Raw genomic sequence first — 9,001 nt, 5'->3', positions numbered from 1 at the left:
GTGTGCAACGAATCACCTGCAAGAGATACCAAAAACAAACTTTGAAAATGTTTCAGGCAGAGGAAAGAACGGTGGGCTACGTTTGTCAAGTGAGATGGGGCCTACTTTGAGGAGGATTAGTGTCCTAGCTCAACAGTTATCTGTGTGTCTGTGTGTGTGTTTATGTGTGTGTGTGTGTGTGTGTGTGTGTGTGTGTGTTCTTACCTAATTGTATCTTTACAGGAATGAATCAAGCTCATACTGTCCCCTGTCTTAAACCATATTTATCGTACATATCCTTAAATTTGTGAATTGTTTTGGCACACACTATTTCATTCGGTAGTGCATTCCATTGATCAATTGCTCTGTTTGGGAAACTGAATTTCATTACATCTTCATCACCTCTCTTCTTATGCAATTTTTTGCAGTGTCCTCTTGCTGATGCTTCTCCATATGTTAAGTAATCATTTATGTCTATTTTCTCCTTTCCTGATATCCATTTATACAGCATTATCATGTCACCTCTTTTCCTTCTCTCCTGTAGTGTTGGTAGATTCAGTTTATTTATTCTTTCTTCGTAGCTTAGGTCCCTTAAGCTTGGTATCTATCTTGTAGCGGCCCTTTGAACTTTTTCAATCTTGTCTATGTGTTTTTTGAGATGAGGACTCCAGACTACTGATGCATATTCCAGGGTTGGTCTAATGAATGATGTTATTATCCTTCTTAGCATGTCTTCATTCATGTATGTGAATGCTATTTTCATATTTGCAAGCAGTGTATACATGTTCCGTACCTTCTCACTGATGTGGTCAGCCGGAGATAGTCTGTTATTGATAATCACACCTAGGTCCTTCTCTCTTTCTGATGTGTATAGGGGTTTACTTCCTAACTTATAATCCCAATCAGGTCTTTTTCCACTTTTACCAAACTTGATTATATGACACTTGTCCACATTGAATTCCATTTGCCATGTACTACTCCATTCATGAAGTCTATTTAATTCTTCTTGGAGCTCCCTACAAGAATCTGTGCTAGTAATTCTCCTTTGTATTTTTGCATCATCTGCAAACATATTCAGATAGCTCTCATTTCCAGTGTTACTGTTTATATCATTTATATACACTAAAAACATGATTGGTGCCAGCACTGAACCCTGTGGTACTCCACTAGTCACTTCTTTCCATGATGAGTAGTTTCCTCTTAGTACTGTTCTCATTTCTCTTTTTATGAGAAAATCTTGCATCCAACAAAACAGTTTGCCTCGAATTCCTCCTTGATGGTACAGTTTCCATAAAAGTCTTTGGTGTGGTACTGTGTTAAATGCTTTCTTGAAATCTAAATAGATACTGTCCACCCATCCTTCTCTTTCCTGTATTGTGTCTGTTACTCTGTCATAGTAGCTCAACAGATTAGTAACACATGATTTTCCTTTTCTGAAATCAAACTGTCTTTCTGTTATCATACTGTGTTCTTCTAGATGATTTACCCAAGCTTTTCTTATAAGCTTTTCTAATACCTTGCTTACAACACTGGTCAGTGATTCTGGTCGGTAGTTGAGTGGAAATTGTCTATTCCGTTTCTTGAATAAGGGGACAATATTTGCTTTCTTCCAAATATCAGGTAGTTTACCTTGACTCAAGGATTTCTTGAAAATTAAAAATAATGGCTTACTTAACTCCTTTGCACATTCTCGTAGTACCCAACATGAAATTTCATCAGGACCACTTGCTTTTCCTCTGTCTAATTTACTTAACTCCTCCTGTATTACTTTTTCTGCTATTTGTATATCTGGTAGTATGTGTGGACATGCATGTTCCACATAGTCCCTCTCAACATTTTTTTCTTCTGTAAAACTAATTGGAAATTCTTATTTAGTGCTTCACAAATATCTTTCTATTGTGTATAAGTGATTCCCTCGTCCGTAATGGATTGTATTATATCTTTTACTTTGGTTTTGCTTCTGATGTAGCTGTAAAACAGCTTTGGTTGATCACTACTTTTATTTATTATATCCTCCTCAAACTGTTTTTGGGCTTCCCTCTTTATTCTTGTAAAATCGTTTCTTGCCTGTTTGTAATTATTATACGTCCTTTCATTATTGTGTCTCCTGTATCTATTCCACAACAAATCTCTTCTTTCTTTTGATTTTTTACATTCTGTATTGAACCATTTCTGTATTTTCTTATCTGCTTCTTTGTGCTGTTGGATGTACTTCTGGATTCCTATTTCATAAAATTCACAGAATTTTTTATATACAGCATTTAAATCTTGTCCTCTAAGCTCATTTTCCCAATCATCTTCTAAGAAATACTTCTTTAGGTCTTGATAATTTCCCTTTTTATAGTTTAGGCTCTTTTTGTAACTTTCATTGCTGTTAACTATGTCATATGCTATCCTGAAGTTGTAATTTAGTACTTCATGATCGCTTTTGCCGAGTGGAGGGTGATATATTAATCTGTCAATATTACTTTCTTGCCTAGTAAATATTATATCTAGCATTGAAGGTACATCGAGTCCTCTTTTTCTGGCGGTTTCCCTCACATGTCGAATTAGGAAAAACTCTTGCACGAGATCCAGGAGCTTTTGGTCCCAACAGCTTTCTTGGCTAATTATATCTAAAGTATTCCAATTAATATTTGTATTAAAATCTCCAGTTAGTATAATTCTTTCCGATTTCTCTTCCATTTTATGTAGTAATGATCTTAAACTCTGAATTGTACTCTCTGCCGGGTCCTCATATTCGTGTGTGTGTGTGTGTGTGTGTGTGTGTGTGTGTGTGTGTGTGTGTGTGTGTTAGGTGGGGCACTCACCATCCACTCACACAATGTCCTGTTCTTTGGGTGTCTGTCCTTTCCTCACGTCCTTCCTTCCTCTTCTGTCTTTCTTTCCTTCATTCTTTCCACTTCCTTCTACCTACAAGTGACTTTACACTCCCTCTTCTGTCTTTCTTTCTTTCATTCTTACCCCTTCCTTCTGGCGATGGATGACTCTACATTGAGTGACAAGCCAAATGGTTTCCTGTACATCAGGAATCCATTTACTAGCTGGGTGGTAACAATATAACAAAAATATGGCGCCTGGAGATCTTGTGGGTAATTAAGGCCCTCCAGTCAGATTAAGCCTGTGTTGGTTTATGTCCAAAGGGGTTGGTTAGGATTTATTGCCCACGTAATGGCACTCAGGGATAAGTGAGGCTGCTTACTTTCATCTTAAATGTCAGGAACAACTTGCCTAACCCCGGTCTCCTCCGTCCCTCAGGGGCGAACATAGGATTGGGTGATATATATATATATATATATGCAGGAGGGTGGAACGGTTGTTGATAGAGCTTTGATGGACTATGCGGTTGTGTCTAGCAATGTAATAGGAAGATTGTTGGATGTGAGAGTTCTGAGAGGGGAGGGTGGACGTATGTCTGACTACTACCTGGTGGAGGGAAAGTTAAGAGTAGGTAAGAGATGGGTGAGAGCTAGGAGGGTTAGGTGTGGCAGGGAGGTTTTGAAAGTGAGTGAGTTGGATAAAAGAGAGAAAAAGATAGAGTATCAGGAGAAATTGAAAGATGAGTGGAACGCACTGAAAGATCAGGAAAATGGCAGTGTGGAGGAGGAATGGCAGTTGTTTAAGAGTGCTGTGGTGGGGCATGCAGAAGAGGTGTGTGGTGTGAGACGTGTGGGTGGTGGTGTAAGAAAAGGAAGTGAATGGTGGTGCGAGGAAGTAAGTATGGCTGTGGCTGAGAAGAGACGTGCATATGAAGTGTGGCTGCAGAGGATGGATGAGATGTCATATGAAAGGTATAAGGAAAAGAGGAATAGGGCGAGAAGGGCTGTGTGTGATGCGAAAGTGGCAGCAGATGAGAGGTGGGGTAGGCGGCTTACAGAGAATTTTCAACAGACTAAGAAAATGTTTTGGAAGGAGGTGAAAAGGGTGCGAAAGAGAGAGTCTGGGAAGGAAGAACGAGTAAAAGCAGAGGATGGAAGGATGTTAACTGAGATGGATGCAGTAAGGAAGAGATGGGCAGAGTATTTTGAAAGATTGTTAAATGTAGAGGAGGAAAGGGTGGCTGAGATTGTGGCAGATGGAAGGGTGCAAGGAATAAATGTGTTGGGAGAGTTGTATGATTCTTTGATCACGAAGGAGGAAGTGGAGAAGGCAGTAAAGGAGATGAAAACAAGGAAAGCTGCAGGTATGGATGGGTGTGCTGTGGAATGCCTGAAAGGTGGTGGAGTGACCATTGTTGACTGGTTAGTACGATCGTTGAATGTGTGCTTTGTGAAAGGTATGGTGCCAATTGACTGGGCAAGTGCTTGTGTGGTCCCGTTGTATAAAGGCAAGGGTGATAAGGATGAATGTACTAGCTTCAGAGGTATAAGTCTGTTGAGTGTTGTAGGTAAGGTTTATGGTAGATTGTTAATTATGAGAATTAGAGAGGGTTCAGAGGGAGTGATTGGTGAAGAGCAGTGTGGCTTTAGGAGAGGGAGGGGATGCGTGGATCAGGTGTTTGCTGTGAGACAAGTGTGTGAAAAGTATTTAGCGAAAGGCAAGGATGTGTTTTGGGCATTCATGGATTTAGAGAAAGCGTATGATAGAATTGATAGGGAGGCTTTGTGGACTGTTTTAAGATTGTATGGACTTGATGGTAGGTTACTAAAAGGGGTGAAAAGTTTTTTATGTAAATAGTAGAGCGTGTGTAAGAGTGGGAAATGCTGTGAGTGACTGGTTTCCTGTGAGAGTGGGGCTGCGACAGTGATGTGTGATGTCGCCTTGGTTGTTTAATATTTACATGGATGGTGTTGTAAGTGAGGTGAATGCAAGAGTTTTAGGTGGAGGTCTGAGTCTGGTGAATGTTGATGGTGGAGAGTGGAATCTGAAGCAGCTGCTGATTGCAGATGATACTGCACTGGTGGCTGGTTCAGAGGAGAGATTGAGACAGTTGGTAGAGGAGTTTGGAAGGGTGTGTGAAAGGAGGAAATTGAAAGTAAATGAGAACAAGAGTAAAGTGATGACGTGTACGAGGTTGGTAGATGGTAGGGGGATGAATATAGCTTTGAATGGCGAGTTGCTTGAGGAGGTAGAGTGTTTTAAATATCTAGGGTCACATGTTCCTGTGGATGGAAGAATAGATGCAGAAGTGAAGTTTAGAATAAATGAAGTAGGAAAGGTGCTGGAAAGATTGAAAAAAGTATTTAGATGTCGTTTGCTTAGAATGGATGTAAAGAGAAGGTTGTATGAGGGTGTTGTGGTACCGACTGCGTTATATGGGGCTGAAACATGGAATATGGGTGTAGCAGAGAGGAAAAGTTTGAATGTAATGGAGATGAGGTGTCTGAGGAGTATGTGTGGAGTGACGCGTATGGATCGAGTACAAAATGATGAAGTGCGAAGGAGAACTGGAGTTGTTCGGGAGATGGGTCGTTGAATTGAGCAGAGGGTGTTGCGATGGTTTGGGCATATGGAGAGAATGGATAATGAGCGATTGGTGAAAAAGATAACTAGATCTGATGTAAGAGGTTTAAGGCTGAGAGGAAGACCACGAATAGGATGCATGGACAGTGTGAAGAGAGCACTGGATGCGAGAGGGATATCTGTTGAGCAAGGAAGAGTGGCTGTGCATGACAGAAATAAATGGAGAGAAATTGTGAATGAATAAGTGATGATGCAGCCCTGAGGGGATATTCTCCCGCATTTGGTCTGATCAGCTAGTCAGGTCAGGTGCGGGTAAGGGGATGGGTCGTTATGATGTGGCAGGGGTAAACCAGCTCTGCTGTCGGGCCCTGCTGCGGATGTCACTGATTGCTTTGCACAGTTGACCCTTGTGCGGTGTGGTGCGGTGAGGATCTGTCCGTTCTCCCTTTGGGGCTAAGATGCGAATGAATGTGTTTGAATGGATGAGTAAATGGGGAGTGTGTCGTCCTGTCTCGGGTACCTCCCTTTCCTTGGGGGAAGCAGCCTAGGAATATATATATATATATATATATATATATATATATATATATATATATATATATATATATATATATATATAGATAGATAGATAGATATTTTATATATAATAAGTTATTTATGTATTTATCCTAGGAAGAAGGAACCAAAGACCACAGGCCCACAATAACTGTTCCTTCCAAGAGAAAAACAAAATACAACACAGAGCCAAAATCAAGATCCGATCATTTCGAGATGCCCGGACACACTACGTTTGAAAGATTGGAGATCATAGCTAGCAGGAAGTACAGACAGAGGGAGACAGTTCCAGAGTTTACCTGTTGCATAATGAAGGAATGGGAGTAACGGTTAACTCTTGCATTAGAGAGTTCGACAGAAAAAAGATGAGAGTTTGTTGCTAGATGGGCGCTACGCACCCGTCACAGAGGTGGAGGGACGGAAGCAGACAGCTCAAAGGAGGAGTGACCACTGAAGTAGTGAAAGAAAAGAGATAAAGATGCAACAGTGCGGCGAAGAGACAGAGGTTGAAGGGAGCTAGGAAGAGGAGGAGAGTTGATGAGACGAAAAGCCTTTGACTCCACCCTGTTGAGAAGAGCTGTATGTGGGGAGCCTCTCCACACATGAAAGTTGTACTCCACACAGGGGCGGATAAAACCCGTGTATAGAGTCAACAATTGTGCAGGGGTAAAGAAGGAATGGAGTCGGCTTAGCACACCCAATCTCTTGGAAGCAGATTTTACAAGAGATGATATATGATCTTTCCAGTGTAAGTCCCCAATGAATGAAACCCTAAGCATGTTCAAGGATGATGTAGGATTAAGATGAATATTATTAAACATTAGTGGGTACAGCTGTGGAAAATTTTGCCGGGTTGATAGGTGTAAGAACTGAGTCTTAGATGCATTAAAAACAACAAGATTATTTTTACTGCAGTCAGTGATACGAGCCAATTCAGACATTAGGTGTGCCATAGCCTTATCAGTTGCTTGTTGAAGTAACTGCTGAGATAGACGATGCAGGAACCGAATGGAAAGGTGAAGGGTGGACTCATCAGCGTATGAGTGAGTAAGGTTAGATGTACAGCTTAGACGGTCATTGATGAACAAAAGGAAGAGAGTTGGTGATAGGACAGAGCCCTGAGGAACACAACTATTGATAGGTCTAGGAGAAGAACGATGGCCGTCTACAACAACGACTATAGAACGACCAGAGAGGAAGCAATAGATGAAGGCACAGATAGAAGGATAGAAACTGTAAGTGGGCAGTTTGGATATTAAAGATTTACACCAGACTCGATCGAAAGCCTTCGAGATGTCAAGTGCAATGGCAAAGCTTTTGTTAAAGTCCCGAAAGGAGGATGACCAGGAGTCTGGAAAATAGATGAGAAGATCGCCATTGGAGCGTCCCTGACGGAACCCATACTGACGATCAGAAAGAAGGTTGTTATAGGAAAGATGCTTTCAAATGTTACTATTAAGAAGTGACTCGAAAACTTTTGAAGTAATTGGACGATAGTTAGAGGGTTGGGAATAGTCACCCTTCTTTGGGACTGGCTGAATGAAAGCAAACTTCCAGCAAGAAGGAAAGGTACAAGTTGACAGACGAAGGCAAAAGCGTTTACTTAGGCAGGGTGTAAGCACAGAAGCACAATTAATGAGGACAAAAGGAGGGACTCCATCAGGCCCATATGTCTTGTTAGTATTGAGGCCTGTGATGGCAAAAAATACATCAGCTGAAGAAATTTTAATGCCAGCCATGAGGAAGTCAGAAGGGAGAAGTGATGGAGGAACAGCATTGGAATCCTCTAAGTTGGAATTGGAGTAGAAAGTCCGCTCTATCAGTAAAAGAAATAGCTACGGAACCATCAGAGTAGAAAAGAGAGGGGAAGGATGATGAGGTAAAGTTGTAGAAAGGTTTTTGGCAAGGTGCCAGAAGGAGCGGGAAGAATTCGAGTTGGAGAGTTGAGAGCATTTAGTACGGATGAAATTATTATTAGGAAAGCGAAGAACAGACTTAGCATTAATCGGGACAGATATGTAAAAAAAGATGTGATTCTGGGGTGGGTTGGCTGCAGTACCTTCTATAGGCCTTCTCCTTGTTGCGGGCAGCATTAGAACAAGTGTGATTAAACCAAGGCTTTCTTGTATTTGTCAAAGAATATTTATATACATGTATATATAATCATCATCATCAGCCATTTGAGTGTCCACCGCAGGACCGGCCTATCCCGACCGAAGTGAGGATGATACAGCCAATATATCTCTAAAAAGTGGCTTAGGCTGTCTGGTAGAGATTGTATGTAGGGTGAGAAGTGATTGTATGTGTGATTGTAATGTTGGAGTGGCTTTGGATATGTGTGTAGTCTGTGAACGAAGTGTAATCACCCGTGCAACCTGACTGGGTGTTAGCATACTTTATATTACCTACACTTGTTCAACCACAGCACCCCTTATGCCTGTCAAAGTAATACGGGGCCTGAAGAACACCCCCAAAGTATATTGCCCTGGCGAGGCACAAACCCTCGATCTTCCATGTATGAAAATGCACAGTTATCCTACGTACCACAGAGGCTCCATATATATATATATATATATATATATATATATATATATATATATATATATATATATATATAATGTTAACAACTGAGGATCCAGTAGGGAACCTGATGGCATATATAAAACTGAAGACCAGAACAAGGAGATGATGGACTGGGGCCATGTTCACAATTTATTCCAGTGACGTTTTGAGGAAATCCAACCTCATCATCAGACAAACTAAAATACGTAACATGAATTACAAAATGAAGTATCACCAAAACCTCATTCACAAATTAATTAAAACTAATAAAATATATACAAATTAAATTAAAAAATGAAGAATTAAAAAAAAAAAAATCATTCACAAAATTACTAAAAATCTAACCTAAACACGTCCACACCGTGCAAACTACTCAAAGCAACTAATCAGTAGAGGAAAGTCTGTGGAAAAGTGACTGCTGAATCGAATCCGTGAATCAGTGGGTAAATAATTTAATGGAAGACTCATAGGTATTCAGTGAAGGCTTTAAGTCATGTATAAA

The sequence above is a fragment of the Coenobita brevimanus genome, chromosome 56 (assembly GCF_032717465.1).
Source record: "Coenobita brevimanus isolate Jiangsu-jjx chromosome 56, ASM3271746v2, whole genome shotgun sequence".
Taxonomy (NCBI): domain Eukaryota; kingdom Metazoa; phylum Arthropoda; class Malacostraca; order Decapoda; family Coenobitidae; genus Coenobita; species Coenobita brevimanus.
Note: the sequence above shows the minus strand (reverse complement) of the source record.